Below are 22,377 nucleotides of genomic sequence, written 5' to 3'. Positions count from 1 at the left end.
ACACTGCCCGGCCGCGCCGCTGGCCTGGGATCCTTGCTGCTTTCCTCCCGATCCCACATGGCTGTAGCAGCAATCTTGTGTCTTTTCTTTAAAAGTGTCCTTGGGAGAGTTCAAAGAGAGGGTAATTAGTTATGTCAAAGCCTACAGATTTGACCTGTTGGCACTCAAGAGAAAAGACAAGAACCTGCTTGGCATCCTTGTGCCTGGAAGTCATTGTGACCCAGGGAAGCGAGGAAGGGGCTGGCCGAGGTCACTGAGGCTCTGAGATGGAGGTGAGTTTGCATTCCAGTTGATTGGAACGGAGGCTCATCAGAAGTTTCCTCGGCTATCCAAGGCACAGAGCCCTGGAGCCAGGTGAGCCTGAGCTGCTGCACGCTTGCTGTGAGCTTTGGGGTGAGGGTGCATCGTTGCAGGCCTGGGATGGATTGAAATGCGCTGAGGAAAGCAGAGGGAGGGAGGGAGGGAAATGCTCTGTTAACTTGTGCCAGTTCTTCTGTCAGACTCATCACGGCGGGACAGCATGGAGACTGAAAGTGTGAGAAGATGCGGAGGGGAACAGAGAATCTGACGGGAGCAGCGAACGAGCACGAGTGCACGAATTTTGCTTTTTGCTTGGATGTAAACTCAGGAGTTGAAAGGAATTTGGGAGTGAGAAGGGACATTTCAGAAGGAGAAGAAGAAAAAGAGGTTGTTGTTGTTGTTACAGTCCTGGCAAAATCTTTTGTTCTAGCTAATAAAAGAAGTTAGTTTAAGAAATAAAAAGAAAAAGGTGTAGTGTTTTTTTTTTTTTACTTGACTGTTATATTCATTGGTGGTATATGGTGTGTTGTTTTATTTCTTGGTATTATTAACTCTGTGTAAATTGTTTTTTGAGTGAAGCTGACTTTCTGGATGGGTTGGTTTGTATTTGAGGCAGGATTAATTTCAATGGGATTCTTTGGGTTGGGTTTTACTGGGATTTTTGTTTTTGTTTGTGTTTGCTGTCTGTATAAACATAGAGCTTTGGTAGGGCCAGCTGGGCTGCTGGAGTTTTGGGTGTGAATTTTTGAGATGGCTTTTGTTAAATGCAGTTTTTAATTTTGGAAAGGTTTTTCAATGTAGTGGTTTTAAGGTGGTTTTTAAGAATTCATTGTATTGTTTTCTGTTGTTTGTAGTTGGTGTATGATAAGGGATGTGGTGTGAGGTCTTGAACGCTATGGTTTTAGTGTTCCTAAGTTCTGATTTCTTTCTGGTTCGATAGTTTTTTTTATTTTTTGGGACAGGGGCATTTATATGGTGGGTTTTTATAGGCAATACGTTTTTTAATTTAGGTAGTGATATTTTTTAGTATTTTAATAGTTCAGGTTTTTTATTTTCATGGTTTTATTTATTTTTTTTAATTTTTTTCAAATAACTTTTCTAGATGATAGGTTATTATTTGTGCATTAGCATCAAGGTAGAGCTTTGGGGACTTTTTTTAGTAATGTTTAGGGTCAGTTGTACAGTTTTGAGTCTCGTGAGTTGGTTTGATTTAATTTTTACTGGGTGTTTGTTTTTATTAGCAGTTGTGTCATTTTCAAGGTGTATTTGAGTTTTTTGGGGTTTTTGAGATAGTGGTTTAGGAGGAAGTTTATGATGAGAATGTGCGGAGGTTTTGGGCTACTTTATAGTGGGATTTAAAATTTATTGACAGTTAGGTTTATTGGAGTTTTTATTAGGGTTCAATGACGTTGTGGGACGTTTGTTCCGTTAGTAATAGCAGTGGGTTTTGTTTTGATGCACTGGGATGGGACGAGCATGTGCTGCGTGCCGGTGCTGACAAAGGTACGGTATTGTTGTGGTTCTGGTGCGTGGGGTTAATGAACTTGTATGGTTTAATATAGAGATGAAAATAGAAATAAATATACATTTAAAAATAAATATAACATTACAGTGGTAGACATGAATATAGATAACAGATACATACATAAAACTGTAATACCTGGTATATAATTGTAACATCATATAGATAAATGATAGTCTATTATATATATATATATATATACACAAAGATATATAAATATAGATAGTTAATATGAAAATATTTAAATGGAGTTAAAATAAATGGGGGGGGTGTTATTAGGTTATAGGCTGGGGTTTTTAAATAAATGATAGAAATAAAATATCAATTCGGATATACAAATATATATACAAATACAAATCTCTATAAATATTTAATTTAAATAAATATAAGGAAAAGAAATCTATAATACAGAAAATACAGATCTCTTATTATATTAGAAGGTATTCTCTCTAATATATATAATATCTATGAATAAAATAAATTAAAATATCCATATGAATATCATTATAATTTTTAAAAATAAATTTACTTCCTACATTTTAAATCTGGTTCAAATAAAGGGGTGTCCTTGGTTTTCATTTGGTTAGAGGCAGGAGTTTTATTTTAAATAATATAAGTAATATAGAAATGTGGATCTTAAGATAGAAATATTTAATAAATATATAAAGAGAAATTGCTAAAATATGAATATAAATTTACATATAAATATGTGTAAGTAATATGAAGAGTTGTAGTGTAGAATATAAATAACATTATATGGCAATATAAATTATAAATGGGAATATAAATATAAAAATATGTAAATATAGCTTAAAAGAAAGGGAATGTTTTGGCTTTTATTTAAGTAGAGGCAGGGGTTTTATTTTGAATATTGTAAGTGTTCCAGAAGTAAAAATCCTGACGCAGAAATGTTTAATCAATATAAAAAATATGAATAAAAATATATAAAAATTCATAAATAACTACTCGCATCAGATGTATTATAGAATATAAATTTATTTATAACTTGACATTGGTATAGATAAATGTATAAGTAAGCAATATACATTAATATACATTATAAATACAAATATGAATATAAAAATTGAATATAAGGATAAAATCTATTTAAATATTGTTTACAACAAAGGGTTGGGGGTTTTTTTATTCCTATTGTGTTAGAGGCAGGGTTTTTATTTTAAATAATATGAATGTAGATATTATTGTTATTTATTTCTAAATATGGAGATATACAATCGAGATATAAATATATATATAAAACCACAAAATATAAAGAAATACCAATAATAGGAAGAGATGTAATGAAGAATACAAATAACAGTATAGATAAGTGTACATTTTAAATGTAAATATGAATATGAACCTGAAAACTAGAATTTTAAAAAATATTTAAATACAGTTGAGAAGAAAGGGGTTCTTTTTGGCTTTAATGTGGATGGAGGCAAAGGTTTTATTTTAAATAATGCAAGTGTTACAGAAGTAAAAATCGTAACAGAAATATATACTTACCATGTAAAAATATGTATAACAATATACAAATAAATTTAAGTTTTAGGGATATATGCAATATGGAATAGAAATGTATTTATAAAAAGAAATGTATAAATGGACAGTGTACATCAATATACATTGTAAATAGAAATGTGAATATTAATAGGAAAAAACTTTTTAAAAAATATTTAAATATTTTTTAAAAGAAATTGTTGTTTTTTTGGGTTTTTTTTGTGTGTTGTGTTTTGTTTTGTCTTTTATCCTATTAGATTAGAGGCAGAAGTTTATTTTTCCTCTTCCCCGTTGTTTTGGGGCATTTATTTCAGAGCAGTTTTCGGCGGGGGCCGCCCCTGTTCTTTTTCGCCGCCTTCCCTGCCCGCAGCCCCGAGGCGCGCTGCGCCCCCGGCTGGGGCGTGCGGCAGTGCTGCCGCCTTGTGGGCAGAGCGCGGTACTGCAGCCCTGCACCGAGAGGCCGCCACCTTGGGAGTGGCGCGTCGCGGATGTCGCGGACTTTTAATTGACCTTCTCAGCATGGCGGCGAAAAGGGCGGGGAAGTGGAGGACCGGGGTGGGTGTAAGTGGACTGCCTGCACAGAATACTGACGTCATGGCGGCTCCGACGGATTTTTCTGCGGCGTTTCATGGGTACCCGACACACGGTGTGGGCTCAGCGGCGCCGCGGGCGGGGTAGTTTGGCGGGTTTGTGCCAGGCATGTGGGTTAAACGCCTCGCTGTGCCGGGGTCCTCTGACGGCCGCTTTCGCGCCCTGAGGGAGCCGAGCCGGGCCGAATTGTTCCGAAGAGCCGAAGAGCCGAGGGTGGCCGAAAAGAGCCGAGTTGACCCGAAGAGCCGAGGGAAGCCGGAAACAGCCGAGTTGACCCGAAGAGCCGAGGGTGGCCGGAAACAGCCGACTTGAACCGAAGAGCCCAGGGCGGCCCAAAATCGCCCAGTTTACACCAAGAGACCATGATAGCCGACTGGAACCGATAGCCGAGTGTAGCCGACACTGGCCGCATTTAGACAATGTGCCCAATATGACCGAGTTTAGTCGAACCGTGCCGAGTTCGGCCGAAGAGCCGTACTGAAACGAGTTTAGACCAAGAGCCGGACCAAGCCGAATTCAGCCGAGTTTCATTAAACAGAACCGAACAACGCCGCAGCGCTCTGCCTGCAGTGCGCCTGTGCAGGCGGCAGGGATCGCTGTGCCTGCAGTGCTCCGAGGCAGACGGCAGGGGGCGCTGTGCCTGCAGTGCGCCTGTGCAGACGGCAGGGATCGCTGTGCCTGCAGTGCGCCTGTGCAGACGGCAGGGATCGCTGTGCCTGCAGTGCTCCGGGACAGACGGCAGGGGGCGCTGTATAAAGTAAGTAGAAAATATCAACTCTCTATAAGAAGGAATAAAAGCTCTATGTCACGTGCAGCAGTAGAAAATTTCAGGCTCCCAGGGAATAAATAGTTTTCTTTAAATCCTTTTCGTTTTGGAGTTTTTTTTTTTTTTTACTCCCAGGTAGCCTGATAGTTTCTACTGCTGTTTTTTTATTCTAAAGCTAGAAAGGTAAACCAAGATCAGAAATACAAGAAAGGGAAAGGGAAGGGAAAGGAAAGGCAAGGAAAGGAAGCGGGAGAGCAAGAGGGAAGGGAAGGGGTGAAAAACAGAGTGAAAAAAGAAAAAAGAGTTGGAGGGGGAAAGAGAAGGCATTCGGAAGGAGCGGTGCTGCCTCAGGTCCTTCCCCGCCCAGGGGTGAAGGTCCCGTTTGATGCCCGGGAGGTTCTGCAGCTCCCGGCGGCGGGGGACGGAGCCGTGGCTGTCAGCCCGAGACTACAACTCCCGGCAGGCCTTGCTGCCGGCGCGGCGCGTGACGCAACGGCTGACGCGGCACATGACTGGCTGGCGGGCCAGGCGGGCGCGCGGGGCTGTGCGCGGGCCGCTCCCGCCGCCTCTCCCGCGCGGGACGGCGACGCTGGACGGGCGAAGCCTCCGTCCGGCCGCCCGCACGGCGCCGAGCAGCGCGGAAGGAGCGTCCGCGGGTTTCCTCGGCCTCCCTCGGCGGTGCCGGGGGCGGGGGGCGGGGCGGTGCTTTGCTGCCGCGGGCCGGGAGCTGCAGGAGCCGCCCCGGGCGGGCACGGCGAGCACCTGTGAGTGTTTTTTTTTCCTCTAAATCGGGAGTAAATATAGCTGAGTAAAATTAGCTTGGTTTTCTTCCTTCTTTTTTAACTGAATTGTTTTTATTAAAAATCCTATTTGAATGTGTAGAAAAAGTGCGGATGTCCTGTAATATATTGTAGCTTTTCTTGTTTACAGGGTACTCAGAAAATACGTCTCCCTTAGAGTCCCACAGAAAGGTTCTCAGTGCGATCTCTGTCAAGGTATGTATTTCCAAAGAAGTGATCCCTTTAGATATTTGCCTGTGTACCTTTTCCTGTTATTCAGAGCTTGCCTTCTGTGGGTTTTATGATAAACCTGTAAAACCGGTTTTGCAAGTCTTAATCGTTGAAGGCAGCATAGAGCCTGTTCTTGACCAGACAAAGGGAAAAAGTGTGACTTTGAGGCTGAACTTGTCATTTTTCATTTGACTTGTCTTGAATTATTTAAGAATAGAGAGAACTAGAAAAAGAGAGAAATAGAATTGGTTATTGAGCACTCCCCAAATGCTCACCATGATTCAGTGTAGAGCCAAAGGGCAGGGTGATGGAACAGGGCTCTATGCTTTAGAAGGAAAGAAATTTAAACCTGACCTCCACAGAGTCTCACTAACTTCTGTTGTTTGAAAATACAAAATACGTTCAGGAAGTGTTGGAAGTTAGTATTTTGGGAAAGAAATGGCAGTTCCACAGAACATTGCATTTAACAGTAAATTGGAGGAGAGCCCAAGAGAAATTTTTCATCCCTTGATAGAAAAGGTAGGAAGTGACTTTTTTTGGTTTGGTTCTTTTTTCTTTATTATTTTCTGGAAATAAAAGTAATTAAGTATAGGTACTACTGGTCTCTTTCTTCCAGTAACAGGTGATAATAATAGTAGTAGTAATAGTAAAAATAATAATAGAAATAATAATAACAGTAATGTAATACTACTTAAACTGTCTTTATCCATTGAACTGGCCATTTCAAATCAAAACTTCTAAACACAAATCAAACCATCATCCTTGTAGAATCTTTCACAGCAGTGGGCTAAAGATCCTGGTTTTGTTGACAGGATTTCTTGGCTCTGGAAGAACAAGAGGGAAGTAGAAGCCTAACTACTTCTAGCTCACAGACCCGTCCAGTGAACAGAGCTTTGTATTTTGATGGGCTTGGGATGACTTTGAAATCAATTGGTCATTACAGTAAAAAAAATTAATGTTTTTTTGAACGTGACAGCAGAAATAACTTTAAGCACCAACTTAATAATAATAGATCACCAATTTAAGTTAAAAATTCATGCTATACTATCAAAATTTAAAGGTAAGTGATTATGTATTAGGTGATGGTATAAAGTGTATGTTCTAATGTGTAGGATGTATGCAAAGATACATACATACCTGAAAGTCCTTAGAGGAAACAAATTTTTATGTTTGCTGTCTGACTGTTTATCATACAATATTTGGTTTTATTTCGCAGGGATCGGTGAACTTTAACTTTGGAGTCCTCTATGCTAAGGATGCTCAGCCTGCAGATGATGAAATGTTCAGTAATGGTGAGTTTTTCACTTTCTCTTTAATTGCTATGCTGATCTGAATAAGAAAAAAAACAAAAGCAAGAGAAAAAAAAGGATGGTTTATTATTTTTTACACTGTTATGTTTGTTTCCTCAGTATTTGCTGCAGCTCTGCTTACCCAAGCTTTGGGTTCCTTCTGTCCCACAGGGAGTTGCCCTGTTTGGTTGCATCTGGTGAAATTCACCCTGAGACCTTACAGAAGTAGCTCAAACTACGTGAGAGCCATTTGCAGTTCTCTCCACACACCTGGAGAATGGGTGACGTTTCTGAGGATGTGGCAACTGTACTTCTATCAAAACTCAGTCTGTGAAATTTCTGGGGAAAACCCTTCTGTGTCCTGAAGGGCTCAAACTCTGCTGAGGATCCAGTTATCAGGTGCTCACCTGGATGGTTCCAGCTCTTAAAGTGAACACTTGTACTCTTGCCCTGTAGTTTACATCCGTTGTATTTTTGTTATTTTGCAAGATTTTATGTCTTTGCAAAATATTGTGCATTTCGCTCTTTAGAACCTCTCAGATTGTTCTTTGGTGTAGCGCCACCTCATGGGACACTTGGCTGCCGTCCTGAAGGGGATGGTCGCTAGAATTGTAAATTCTGGAGAGTTTGTAAGTCTTCTGTCCCCAGGGAGCTATCATGCTTTGTTTACTTTTGTTCTGTTGGTTAGGCGCTGCTTCTCATTGCAAGTATGAATTTCAAACTACCCTGTTCTCTTTTTAACTGTTTTCCTGGTTCTCTCCGTACGGCAGGGAAAGACTCTCGTATCCTTGTCTTCAGGCTCGGTGCTGTCCACGAAGATACGGAGACTAAAAAAATCATAAGAAGCAAAATATGACTGCAGGGAAAACAAGCTGGAGAGAACAAAAGGTGATATTGTTATCCTTACCCTGTATTAGAAACATCCACTGTGCTTTGATGCTGGCAGCTGCCAGGGGCTTGTTAGCTCTTTGTAGGCAGGTGTAGGTGTTCGCTTGTAGGTTTTTTCTCTGGACAAGTCAATTCAAACTTTGCTAAGCTTATATTTGCAGATTACTCTCTAGCACAGTCCAGCATGACATTTTTGAATGCTGTAAAAAAAAACATGTTACTTGGAAATTGCTAATGATGAGAAGCTTTAGGGGAAAATAAGATTTCAGGGTTGGGAGACGTGAGAAGAATTTTGTGGGGATGTTAGACTGAAGTAAAGCACACTTGAGGCTGGACTGGCACGCTGGCAGGTCCCCTATTAAACAGTAGTGCTGAGATTAGCCTGGGGGTTGCCCATTGTTTCTGTAGAAATCAGTGTTTCCTGGTCTTCAGAAGTAAGCTGCTTTGAAAAGCTGGAAGGTGCAGCATGGTGACAATCCGTGTGCTCTGGATTAAAAGTAGATTTCAGAAGGGTCCTAGGCTTTTGTCTTTTCCTAGAAGCCGATGTAATCCTATTGAGGAGTTTTTAATTCTGTGCTGCCACGTCATCGGTCAGGGCCCTGTCGTACTAATCATCATACAGATACAAAACAAAAAATCGGACCCTGTCCCAACCACTTAGAGCCCAGAACACGATTTCCTCGGGCTGCCGTTTGTGTGCCATCGGCACTCACCACGGAAGCGAGCTGGGGATTGTTGCAGCTGCTGGGAACAAACCGCTCCTCGTCACACAGGAACGGAATTGGGACGACGCCTCGGCCAACCCCTCTCTGCCATCGTCTCCTGAATCTGCAGCAGAGCAGTTCCGGTCCATCCGGGCACGTGTAATCCAGTTCCCGATGATCTGAGCGCACGGAGCAGCGCTCCGCTGCCGTGGGGGGCTCAGGGAAGGCAGAGTGTGCATTGTCATCTTCCTGAACCTACAGACGAATCACAGTGAGAAGCCACAGGGTGGAAATCAGTCGCATATATGCTAAACGAAACTTGCAGGTTTTTTTTAAGAATTGTTTCTGCTTGTTCTTTTTTGTGCTTCAGCGCTTAGAAAACCTCTCTTTAAAATCAGTTCAATTCATCAGTTGAACCTTTGTTTGCAGACCCTCAGTGAGCAGAATTTGTTGCAGACTCAGTGCACGCTGTGCCGGCCTCCCGGGAGTGTGAGGGGCTCACGTGTGCTACTTTTTGCTTTAGGACGCTCTGAGGTATTTATTCCTTTTGGGATACATGATGAGAATTGCCAAGAGAGGTAGTTACAAGGTATGACATGAGGAAAAAGCCTGTGTGGTTGGAACGTTGTTGCTGTCAAAAGTTAATTTTTCCTTCTTTCTTAGCCAGTAGTTAGCTTTTTGCTTAATTTTTGTGGTATCATTATTTTATTGTTTAAAAAATGGCTTCAAAATCACTTTGGTGGTTGGTGTTGGCCACCAGTACCTTGTTCAGATTTGCCTATTTGCTTGTAGCTAAAATGTTCGCATCCTGTTTATCATTCTATTTAAGAAACTGCTGCCCAGCCAACTAATAACTGAATATCCATCTGTCTGGGACTCGGGGACAGGATTAAGGTAGTGTCTTTGTTCCCAGGAAAAGGTTCCAGTGTAGTTTCTAAATAGAGGAGAAGGGGATGAAGACGCGGGGCTCTGATGCCATTGGGGCACCCCAAGGTCCCCAGGAGCGGGAGCCCCGCTGCAGTGCAGGAGCAGGTATGTTCTCATGTAATACTGAACAAATTATAAATATAAATATGACAATTTAAGCATGAAAATATTTTTTAATATAGTTAAACAAAGTGGGTTTTTTCATTTGTCAATAGGCAGTGTTTTGATTGTAAAAATTATAACTACAAATAATATAAAGGGAGAAATCTAAGTATAGAAATAGAAATATATACAGATATATATAAAATTTAAACCTATAAGAAAAAATTAGTTGTAGCAGTAGATGTGATACCTAATATAAATAATAACTTAGATACTTTCCTAGAATTTTGTATCTATTATATATAATTATGAATATAATGCATCAAAAGAAACTATAAATATAAATGTGAATATAATTATACAAAAGTATAAAAATATTTCAATATCGTTCAAAAGAAGGCTTTTTTTGTGTTTATTTGGTTAGAGACGGGGGTTTTATTTGGAATAATCGAAGTATTATGGAAGTATAAATCTAAATATAGAAATATACAGTCGATAAAGAAAGGTATTTATAAGAACACGACTGAACGACGCCGCCTTGGGCCGAATGGAACGAGCTCAGCCGAACCAAGGCGAGACCGGCCGAACCTGACGGGCTCGAGCGAACCGAGGCCAGGCTTGCGAGGCTGCCTGAACGGAGCCGAGCTCGGCCGAACCGAGCCCGCCGCTCTCGTGCGCGCTAATTAGCGCGAGTGCGGTCACAGCCCAATGAGCTCCTGTGCCACCCCGCGCTCCCGGTCGTGTCGGTGCGATGGCCGGGCCGCCCGCGGGACGCGGCAGCAGGAGCGCCCCGAGTCGGGCGAGTTTAACGTGAGGCGGCGCCGCTTGCCCGCCGTCGGGGGAGGCGAGCCGAGCCGAGCTCAGCCGAACGCGCAGAGAGCGGCTCCGAGTTGGGCCGAAGCGCGCCGAAGGGACGAATGCAGCCGAATGCGGCCGACAATAGCCGAGTTTAGCCGACAGTAGCCGAGTTTAGCCGAAGAGCCGACTGGAGCCGAGTGACTCCGGAGCGAGCCCAGCTCCCCCGAGCGCAGCCTCCCGGGCAGGGCGAGGCGCCGGGCCGGGCTCGGGGTGCAGCCGGGGCTCTGTGAGGCTTCCCCGCCTGTCCCTCTCTCTCGCCCTCCTTCCTTCTCCCCGTATTCGCCTTCTCTCGCTCCCTTTCCCCCATTCCCTCTGCCCCCACAAGCCCGGCTCCTTCCTGTCCAGCCCCTTCCCCGCTACTCCCTTTCTCTTCCCCGTTTCTGCCTCCTCTGTCCACCCTCCCTCTACCCCCCCTCCCGGGCTTTCCCTTCCCGTGCCGCTTTCCTGCACAGCCCGCCCTCCCTCGCCGCCCTTTGTCATGCCCTGCTCTCGCTCCTCTCTTCCGGTGCCCGCTTTCCTTCTTTGCCGCGCAGCCGCGGGGCTCGGGGTGCCGGAGAATGAAGGCCCGAGGGTATGGGGATTCATCCGTGGTGCTGTTAACACAGTCAGAATGGCTCAGTGACTCTGTGCCAGGCTGGTGTGGCCTCAAAGGCTGCCCCTGCTGCTGGCAGAGTGTGTGAAGCGTCTGCTGAGCGGGCAGCGGCACCCCCCCGAACACCTTCTCGCAGCAGGTACGGAGACGGACCCAGCCCAGCGCGTGGAAATGGATCTCTCCAGCTGAACGCTCAGGTGAAGCGAGCAGGGAGCGTGCTCAGCATGAACCAGGTGAGCTGCACGTCTCCAGGGTAATGATTCTTGCACCTTCAGAGCCACAGTGTCGCTGAGCTTTTTTTTTCCCCAGGCTTTCCATCACCTCTCAAACAGACGAATGCTCCCCTTGGAGGCTGCTGTGCCCTGGGGAGCCTGGCAGGTGGCCCCGTTGGTGAGAGGAGGGCAGCTGCAGGCAGGCAGCCCCCAGGAAAACACGGGAGTTTCAGTGGTTTCTGATGCCTGAGGAACGGGGAGATGGCGTGAGCTGAGCAGGAGTTAAGCACGGTCGTACAGAGGCCTGGCTGTTATGATTTAAGATGGCTTATTGAATATCTGTAGTTTCTATAGATATTTGTATATCTGTCCAAGTAGGATATAGAGCCTTGTGCAGGAGAAAAAGAACTCTTGATGTAAGATATGACCTGGGGGGGCATCATGCCAGGCTATCCCTTCCAGATTTGGACGGCTTCAGGGTCTTGTGTGGCATGATGGGAAGTTCTGAAAATTAAGATTTCCTCTTTGGTGCGGGTCAGATGGGTGACGCCTGGCAGCTCGTGCACTGCCACTGTGCTAACCTGTGTGCCTCTCCTTCCCTCCCTGCTCCACAGGCAGCGCAACACGGGAGCAGCAGGGAGAGCTGGCTTTGTCCTGGAGGATCCAGGAGCTCGCGGTGGATATCTGAGCCTGCAGCTCCAGGCTGCCGCACGACGGAAGGGCTGCACACACCCAGAGCGTACAGGTACTGTCACAAACGTGGGCTGTGGTGGCTGAGCCCTCAGGAGCTGGCGGTGCCAGCTGGGAGAAGAACAGTAGCTTCCAGCCTTTTCTTTTGTCTGCGTTTCCCCGTGTTCAGTCAGTCTGATTACTTCTGGGCATTTGCCCAGCAGGGTGTGAAATGCTTCAAGGGCTAAAGGGGGAAAAAAAGGGAAACACAAACTATAATCCACACCTCAGGAGGGAGAAGACATCTGTCAGGACAAACTCTTAAGAGAAATGGGATGAAGAATACTTGTTTATTCAGTCTTTGGTATGTGTAGCTAGTTCAAAGAGGTCTCCCAGTCCTTCCCATTAGCAGAGCAAAGGAAGAGCAGCAAAGCCCTCAGGCTAAGCCATTAAAAGCAGCAGCAGCAGCAGCAGCAGCAGCTTCGTGTGCTGGAGTGTGGCAGGCATTCCTAGGTTTGCTTTTTGGTTTTGCATCTAGCACTGGTAGAGGAGAGTTCTTTGCAAGGTGATAGTTCCAGCCTTGTATTGAAATGTGAGCAAAGAGGAACTTTGTCACTTGGATTGGGGTTTATTCACAGCACTTGTAAACAGAGTTAACGTTCAGATAACATGTGCAGGGAGTGTGTGCTGTGGGTTAGCACAAGTGACAAAGGAAGTGGGACAGGGACAGGGCACTTTTCCCTTCAAGGTACTGTCTTTCTCTGGAAGAATGATGTGAGAGCAGAAAAGTTGCAATGGCACTGCAGTTCCCTGCACAGAATATACCCAGGGAGGTGAAGCACAGCCCAGTGGTGCCATTCACCTGCGCCCCAACGGGGAGCATCGGTGAAGTGAGGAGGACTGAGGAGCTCTCCCCTTGAGCAATCACAACAGTCATGTCAACGAGTGTCACCCTTTTCCAGACCACTGGCATGTGCTTGGGGACAATAACCTGTGTTTTTTACAGCCAGGTCTTCTGAGCCGCTGCTCACTGCTCGCAGTGAAAAGAAACTTGTGTACAGGCACTCTGCAAAATTGCCACCTCAGATGCCACTGAAGCACAGCTTTGGCTTTCAGGCATCTCCCCTGCAAGCTGTCCCTTGCGGCGTTTCCGCACTGGATTCATTGTAAATTCATTCCTCCCATTTTTTATTTGTAATTTCCAAAGAATATCAGTCGACTTTGACAGCCTCTTCAGGGCTCCCCAAGCTTCATACCACACCTAAATGCTCGTTTTCACTGCCTGAAGGGCTTCTCTCACCCGAGTGATTCTATGAATTTGGCCTGTACTTCAGCTTAAGGGGAAAGCTGTACATTGATTGCATTTTGGAGAAAAAGATTTGACCGTCCAGCTGTAAATTTATCTTGTGTTTTGCCTTCCAGGTTCGCTCGTATTGTAATTTGCAAATGGCACGGCAAATGCCACGAGAGCAGCTGGTGAAGGTGGCTCAGAAGCAATGACAAGAATGTGCTGCAAAGTTGGGTCCAGCAGTCCAGCTTCCCGACACGGTAGGGCAGGCACACCTTTTGATAAAGCATCAAACGCTGTAGTTTTTATTCTTGGTGTTTGTCTGCGCTCCCATTCTGATCACCCCTTGAAGTATTATTTTTCAAAATGATATCTAGGAGAGAAATCATGTTTATTCAGGGGGAGCCATAATTTTCATCTGTTCCAAATGCACCAGGTGTGTTTTAAGGCCTGCACACACAGCAAGAGCCGCAGAGCTTGTTGTGCAGTTTCCTGCAGCACTGATTTATTCTGTACTCCAGTAACCATGCCCCGGGCTGCCAGCCAGGCTCAATGCCAGGAGCGGGAGGAGCAGACCCCGAGAGGTGCTTTGGGTGGAGCCCAGCCAGGTTTCAGGCAGCCCGCAGAGTCTGCCCTTGCAGTCCACGCCGGTCTGCTGTTGCCATCTGCTGGAAAAATCCCTAATGGATATTTCCAAAGGTGGGGAGGAGCATCCGCTCCTGTCACGGACCTGCTGGGGGCTCTTTGCCCTCTGGCTCCGTGCGCTCTGCCCAAGAACAGCGTGTGCAGCAGGCTGTCACCGCTCTCTGCAGGGTGAAGCACCTTCAGCCAAGGTCAGTGCAAGAGCAAAACAATCCTGCCAGCAAAGCCTGCTACTAGAGAGGCAAACAATGATCCTTCCCCAAAGGAATTCATCCTTCTTCTCCCTTACAACTCTCCTGTGTCATCACACGGCAGAATGGTTTGGGGTGGAAGAGATGTTGAAAACGACCTAGTTCCACCCCTGTCCTGGGCAGGCTCACCTTCCTCTGGGCCAGGGTGCTGTGCTGTCGCAGATCAGGTGGCAGATCTGTGGAAATTGTAATGATATTATTAAGGCGTGTCTCTTATTGCCTTGCCATTCGTGAATCCCGAGGCTGTCTTGTCCTAGTTTAGCTTTCTGATGTGGAGGAGCAGAACTGCCAGCTGATATGGATTTTGGTGCTCTCTGTGGAGTGACGTCCTGTAAAATTTCTGTCCCAGGAATGCTGTCACGATGGCTCTGCTCCATAAAGAATGACACGGCCTGATTGTCAGCAATTTTTGCTGCTGCACTAGTGTAAAAATGCTAAAATTTGAACACCGCTTATTATTTCAAAAGAGAATATTTTAAAACTGGAAGAGATAGCTGAAATTACGCCTGAAAGGTAGCAAGAGCAAATACATAGAATATTTCTCCCTGTTTGTAGATATACTTTTCATTGAAAATTATGCTGATGGGGATATGCTTTTATGTATTTAGTGACTTTACAGATTTATTCCCCGAGTTTTTTGAGTTCACAGAGTCATGGAATAATTCAGGTTGGAAGGGGCTCTAAAGATCACCTCGTTCCGAGCCTGGTGCCGTGGGCAGGGACACGGTTCCATGGACCAGGTCGCTCTGAGCCTGATCCCAGAGCACCAATGGGCCTTGGAACACTTCCAGGGATGGGGCAGCCCCAGCATGTGTGAGCAACCTGTGCCAGCCAGTTGCCAGAGGAGGAAGAAAGCCCTTCCCAGCTGGAGCAGAGGCTGCTGCAGCTTGGCGCAGCCTCGTGTCACCGAGCGTGTGAGACAGAAGGGCCCTTCCCGTGGAGGGAGAACGGCACTGAAAGATCTTTTTTGGGAGGAGCGGAGCAATGGAACGCCAAAGCAGCCTTCAGTTCTTGCAGCAGGGTTGGGAACAACTGGAAGCAGGAGCAGAGCTGGCCTGGTGCCTGGCAGCTCTGCAGGCAGTGGGGATGGAGAAGGTGCAGTTGTCTGTCTTCTTGGCTGAGTCTTGAAAAATGAGGCACTTTTCTGTAGGTCCTTTTCAAGCATTACGTGGCAGTTGCCCCTAGAAGTCCGAAGGCAGCTGTTTTCTTAGCAGGAGGAAGTCAGGAAGAGGCAAAGCAGGCAAAGACATCAGATAAGTCTGGATAAAAATCTTGGCTAAGCTGTTTTTTCCCCCTCCTCCAAACAGGCAATTCTGAAGCGCTGAGCAGAGATCTGCCCCCGGGAGGCAGAGCAGAGCCGATCTGTGAGAGCTGACACGGGAGCTGTGGTGAGGACAGCTGCTCCCCTGCCTCGGTGTGGGACCTGCTGAGCTGCCGTTCCTGTGCTGGGAGTGTTTCTCCTCTCATGCAGGCAAGCCAGAGAGCTCCTAGGGAAGGAGCAGGTAAGGTTGAAGTGCCGAGATCTCCCCGGTAAGAAGTGCCGTGACAAAAGGAAATGGCCTCAAGTTGCAGCAGGGAAGGCTCAGATTGGCTTTGAGGACCAATTTGTTCACTGAAAGGGTGGTCAGGCGTAGGAGCGGGCTGCCCAGGGCAGTCCCCATTGCTGGAGACATTTGAAGCATGGCAAGATGTGGTGTTTAGGGACCTGATTTGGGTGGGGGCTTGGCAGTGCTGGGGCAGCAGCTGGGCTCGATGGCCTTAGAAGGCTTTTGCAGCCTAAAGGACGCTATGGTTCTGGAAAGCCTCGACCCCTCTGGCTCCGACACAGCACCTGGATGCTGACGGAAGGAGGCTGGTCATGGAGCCTGGAGGTGCCTGTGCCACAGGGAGGGAGAGGGCAAGGCAGCGTCACCTGCAGGGAGGGTCTCGTCCCCAGAGAGCGGCCAGTGACTCCATCCGTGCCCGGGGCTCTGGGTGCACCCTCGGGGTGGACACCTGCCCTCAGGTTTCCCTCTGGGCACCCGGGGAGGGAACCGGGTCCATCCGTGCGGCAGCTCCAGGGCCTGCAGGCTCTGGGGCCCTGCAGCCGTGCGCCCTGTCACAGGGCGGCAGGGACGTGACACTGCCCGGCCGCGCCGCTGGCCTGGGATCCTTGCTGCTTTCCTCCCGATCCCACATGGCTGTAGCAGCAATCTTGTGTCTTTTCTTTAAAAGTGTCCTTGGGAGAGTTCAAAGAGAGGGTAATTAGTTATGTCAAAGCCTACAGATTTGACCTGTTGGCACTCAAGAGAAAAGACAAGAACCTGCTTGGCATCCTTGTGCCTGGAAGTCATTGTGACCCAGGGAAGCGAGGAAGGGGCTGGCCGAGGTCACTGAGGCTCTGAGATGGAGGTGAGTTTGCATTCCAGTTGATTGGAACGGAGGCTCATCAGAAGTTTCCTCGGCTATCCAAGGCACAGAGCCCTGGAGCCAGGTGAGCCTGAGCTGCTGCACGCTTGCTGTGAGCTTTGGGGTGAGGGTGCATCGTTGCAGGCCTGGGATGGATTGAAATGCGCTGAGGAAAGCAGAGGGAGGGAGGGAGGGAAATGCTCTGTTAACTTGTGCCAGTTCTTCTGTCAGACTCATCACGGCGGGACAGCATGGAGACTGAAAGTGTGAGAAGATGCGGAGGGGAACAGAGAATCTGACGGGAGCAGCGAACGAGCACGAGTGCACGAATTTTGCTTTTTGCTTGGATGTAAACTCAGGAGTTGAAAGGAATTTGGGAGTGAGAAGGGACATTTCAGAAGGAGAAGAAGGAAAAGAGGTTGTTGTTGTTGTTACAGTCCTGGCAAAATCTTTTGTTCTAGCTAATAAAAGAAGTTAGTTTAAGAAATAAAAAGAAAAAGGTGTAGTGTTTTTTTTTTTTTACTTGACTGTTATATTCATTGGTGGTATATGGTGTGTTGTTTTATTTCTTGGTATTATTAACTCTGTGTAAATTGTTTTTTGAGTGAAGCTGACTTTCTGGATGGGTTGGTTTGTATTTGAGGCAGGATTAATTTCAATGGGATTCTTTGGGTTGGGTTTTACTGGGATTTTTGTTTTTGTTTGTGTTTGCTGTCTGTATAAACATAGAGCTTTGGTAGGGCCAGCTGGGCTGCTGGAGTTTTGGGTGTGAATTTTTGAGATGGCTTTTGTTAAATGCAGTTTTTAATTTTGGAAAGGTTTTTCAATGTAGTGGTTTTAAGGTGGTTTTTAAGAATTCATTGTATTGTTTTCTGTTGTTTGTAGTTGGTGTATGATAAGGGATGTGGTGTGAGGTCTTGAACGCTATGGTTTTAGTGTTCCTAAGTTCTGATTTCTTTCTGGTTCGATAGTTTTTTTTATTTTTTGGGACAGGGGCATTTATATGGTGGGTTTTTATAGGCAATACGTTTTTTAATTTAGGTAGTGATATTTTTTAGTATTTTAATAGTTCAGGTTTTTTATTTTCATGGTTTTATTTATTTTTTTTAATTTTTTTCAAATAACTTTTCTAGATGATAGGTTATTATTTGTGCATTAGCATCAAGGTAGAGCTTTGGGGACTTTTTTTAGTAATGTTTAGGGTCAGTTGTACAGTTTTGAGTCTCGTGAGTTGGTTTGATTTAATTTTTACTGGGTGTTTGTTTTTATTAGCAGTTGTGTCATTTTCAAGGTGTATTTGAGTTTTTTGGGGTTTTTGAGATAGTGGTTTAGGAGGAAGTTTATGATGAGAATGTGCGGAGGTTTTGGGCTACTTTATAGTGGGATTTAAAATTTATTGACAGTTAGGTTTATTGGAGTTTTTATTAGGGTTCAATGACGTTGTGGGACGTTTGTTCCGTTAGTAATAGCAGTGGGTTTTGTTTTGATGCACTGGGATGGGACGAGCGTGTGCTGCGTGCCGGTGCTGACAAAGGTACGGTATTGTTGTGGTTCTGGTGCGTGGGGTTAATGAACTTGTATGGTTTAATATAGAGATGAAAATAGAAATAAATATACATTTAAAAATAAATATAACATTACAGTGGTAGACATGAATATAGATAACAGATACATACATAAAACTGTAATACCTGGTATATAATTGTAACATCATATAGATAAATGATAGTCTATTATATATATATATATATATATACACAAAGATATATAAATATAGATAGTTAATATGAAAATATTTAAATGGAGTTAAAATAAATGGGGGGGGTGTTATTAGGTTATAGGCTGGGGTTTTTAAATAAATGATAGAAATAAAATATCAATTCGGATATACAAATATATATACAAATACAAATCTCTATAAATATTTAATTTAAATAAATATAAGGAAAAGAAATCTATAATACAGAAAATACAGATCTCTTATTATATTAGAAGGTATTCTCTCTAATATATATAATATCTATGAATAAAATAAATTAAAATATCCATATGAATATCATTATAATTTTTAAAAATAAATTTACTCGCTACATTTTAAATCTGGTTCAAATAAAGGGGTGTCCTTGGTTTTCATTTGGTTAGAGGCAGGAGTTTTATTTTAAATAATATAAGTAATATAGAAATGTGGATCTTAAGATAGAAATATTTAATAAATATATAAAGAGAAATTGCTAAAATATGAATATAAATTTACATATAAATATGTGTAAGTAATATGAAGAGTTGTAGTGTAGAATATAAATAACATTATATGGCAATATAAATTATAAATGGGAATATAAATATAAAAATATGTAAATATAGCTTAAAAGAAAGGGAATGTTTTGGCTTTTATTTAAGTAGAGGCAGGGGTTTTATTTTGAATATTGTAAGTGTTCCAGAAGTAAAAATCCTGACGCAGAAATGTTTAATCAATATAAAAAATATGAATAAAAATATATAAAAATTCATAAATAACTACTCGCATCAGATGTATTATAGAATATAAATTTATTTATAACTTGACATTGGTATAGATAAATGTATAAGTAAGCAATATACATTAATATACATTATAAATACAAATATGAATATAAAAATTGAATATAAGGATAAAATCTATTTAAATATTGTTTACAACAAAGGGTTGGGGGTTTTTTTATTCCTATTGTGTTAGAGGCAGGGTTTTTATTTTAAATAATATTAATGTAGATATTATTGTTATTTATTTCTAAATATGGAGATATACAATCGAGATATAAATATATATATAAAACCACAAAATATAAAGAAATACCAATAATAGGAAGAGATGTAATGAAGAATACAAATAACAGTATAGATAAGTGTACATTTTAAATGTAAATATGAATATGAACCTGAAAACTAGAATTTTAAAAAATATTTAAATACAGTTGAGAAGAAAGGGGTTCTTTTTGGCTTTAATGTGGATGGAGGCAAAGGTTTTATTTTAAATAATGCAAGTGTTACAGAAGTAAAAATTGTAACAGAAATATATACTTACCATGTAAAAATATGTATAACAATATACAAATAAATTTAAGTTTTAGGGATATATGCAATATGGAATAGAAATGTATTTATAAAAAGAAATGTATAAATGGACAGTGTACATCAATATACATTGTAAATAGAAATGTGAATATTAATAGGAAAAAACTTTTTAAAAAATATTTAAATATTTTTTAAAAGAAATTGTTGTTTTTTTGGGTTTTTTTTGTGTGTTGTGTTTTGTTTTGTCTTTTATCCTTTTAGATTAGAGGCAGAAGTTTATTTTTCCTCTTCCCCGTTGTTTTGGGGCATTTATTTCAGAGCAGTTTTCGGCGGGGGCCGCCCCTGTTCTTTTTCGCCGCCTTCCCTGCCCGCAGCCCCGAGGCGCGCTGCGCCCCCGGCTGGGGCGTGCGGCAGTGCTGCCGCCTTGTGGGCAGAGCGCGGTACTGCAGCCCTGCACCGAGAGGCCGCCACCTTGGGAGTGGCGCGTCGCGGATGTCGCGGACTTTTAATTGACCTTCTCAGCATGGCGGCGAAAAGGGCGGGAAAGTGGAGGACCGGGGTGGGTGTAAGTGGACTGCCTGCACAGAATACTGACGTCATGGCGGCTCCGACGGATTTTTCTGCGGCGTTTCATGGGTACCCGACACACGGTGTGGGCTCAGCGGCGCCGCGGGCGGGGTAGTTTGGCGGGTTTGTGCCAGGCATGTGGGTTAAACGCCTCGCTGTGCCGGGGTCCTCTGACGGCCGCTTTCGCGCCCTGAGGGAGCCGAGCCGGGCCGAATTGTTCCGAAGAGCCGAAGAGCCGAGGGTGGCCGAAAAGAGCCGAGTTGACCCGAAGAGCCGAGGGAAGCCGGAAACAGCCGAGTTTACCCGAAGAGCCGAGGGTGGCCGAAAACAGCCGACTTGAACCGAAGAGCCCAGGGCGGCCCAAAATCGCCCAGTTTACACCAAGACACCATGATAGCCGACTGGAACCGATAGCCGAGTGTAGCCGACACTGGCCGCATTTAGACAATGTGCCCAATATGACCGAGTTTAGTCGAACCGTGCCGAGTTCGGCCGAAGAGCCGTACTGAAACGAGTTTAGACCAAGAGCCGGACCAAGCCGAATTCAGCCGAGTTTCATTAAACAGAACCGAACAACGCCGCAGCGCTGTGCCTGCAGTGCGCCTGTGCAGGCGGCAGGGATCGCTGTGCCTGCAGTGCTCCGAGGCAGACGGCAGGGGGCGCTGTGCCTGCAGTGCGCCTGTGCAGACGGCAGGGATCGCTGTGCCTGCAGTGCGCCGGGGCAGACGGCAGGGATCGCTGTGCCTGCAGTGCTCCGGGACAGACGGCAGGGGGCGCTGTATAAAGTAAGTAGAAAATATCAACTCTCTATAAGAAGGAATAAAAGCTCTATGTCACGTGCAGCAGTAGAAAATTTCAGGCTCCCAGGGAATAAATAGTTTTCTTTAAATCCTTTTCGTTTTGGAGTTTTTTTTTTTTTTTACTCCCAGGTAGCCTGATAGTTTCTACTGCTGTTTTTTTATTCTAAAGCTAGAAAGGTAAACCAAGATCAGAAATACAAGAAAGGGAAAGGGAAGGGAAAGGAAAGACAAGGAAAGGAAGCGGGAGAGCAAGAGGGAAGGGAAGGGGTGAAAAACAGAGTGAAAAAAGAAAAAAGAGTTGGAGGGGGAAAGAGAAGGCATTCGGAAGGAGCGGTGCTGCCTCAGGTCCTTCCCCGCCCAGGGGTGAAGGTCCCGTTTGATGCCCGGGAGGTTCTGCAGCTCCCGGCGGCGGGGGACGGAGCCGTGGCTGTCAGCCCGAGACTACAACTCCCGGCAGGCCTTGCTGCCGGCGCGGCGCGTGACGCAACGGCTGACGCGGCACATGACTGGCTGGCGGGCCAGGCGGGCGCGCGGGGCTGTGCGCGGGCCGCTCCCGCCGCCTCTCCCGCGCGGGACGGCGACGCTGGACGGGCGAAGCCTCCGTCCGGCCGCCCGCACGGCGCCGAGCAGCGCGGAAGGAGCGTCCGCGGGGTTCCTCGGCCTCCCTCGGCGGTGCCGGGGGCGGGGGGCGGGGCGGTGCTTTGCTGCCGCGGGCCGGGAGCTGCAGGAGCCGCCCCGGGCGAGCACGGCGAGCACCTGTGAGTGTTTTTTTTTTCCTCTAAATCGGGAGTAAATATAGCTGAGTAAAATTAGCTTGGTTTTCTTCCTTCTTTTTTAACTGAATTGTTTTTATTAAAAATCCTATTTGAATGTGTAGAAAAAGTGCGGATGTCCTGTAATATATTGTAGCTTTTCTTGTTTACAGGGTACTCAGAAAATACGTCTCCCTTAGAGTCCCACAGAAAGGTTCTCAGTGCGATCTCTGTCAAGGTATGTATTTCCAAAGAAGTGATCCCTTTAGATATTTGCCTGTGTACCTTTTCCTGTTATTCAGAGCTTGCCTTCTGTGGGTTTTATGATAAACCTGTAAAACCGGTTTTGCAAGTCTTAATCGTTGAAGGCAGCATAGAGCCTGTTCTTGACCAGACAAAGGGAAAAAGTGTGACTTTGAGGCTGAACTTGTCATTTTTCATTTGACTTGTCTTGAATTATTTAAGAATAGAGAGAACTAGAAAAAGAGAGAAATAGAATTGGTTATTGAGCACTCCCCAAATGCTCACCATGATTCAGTGTAGAGCCAAAGGGCAGGGTGATGGAACAGGGCTCTATGCTTTAGAAGGAAAGAAATTTAAACCTGACCTCCACAGAGTCTCACTAACTTCTGTTGTTTGAAAATACAAAATACGTTCAGGAAGTGTTGGAAGTTAGTATTTTGGGAAAGAAATGGCAGTTCC

Source organism: Melozone crissalis, unplaced genomic scaffold (genome assembly GCF_028551555.1).
Source record: "Melozone crissalis strain CALT ecotype California unplaced genomic scaffold, PUWL_Pcris_2 ptg000009l_1, whole genome shotgun sequence".
NCBI lineage: Eukaryota > Metazoa > Chordata > Aves > Passeriformes > Passerellidae > Melozone > Melozone crissalis.
Note: the sequence above shows the minus strand (reverse complement) of the source record.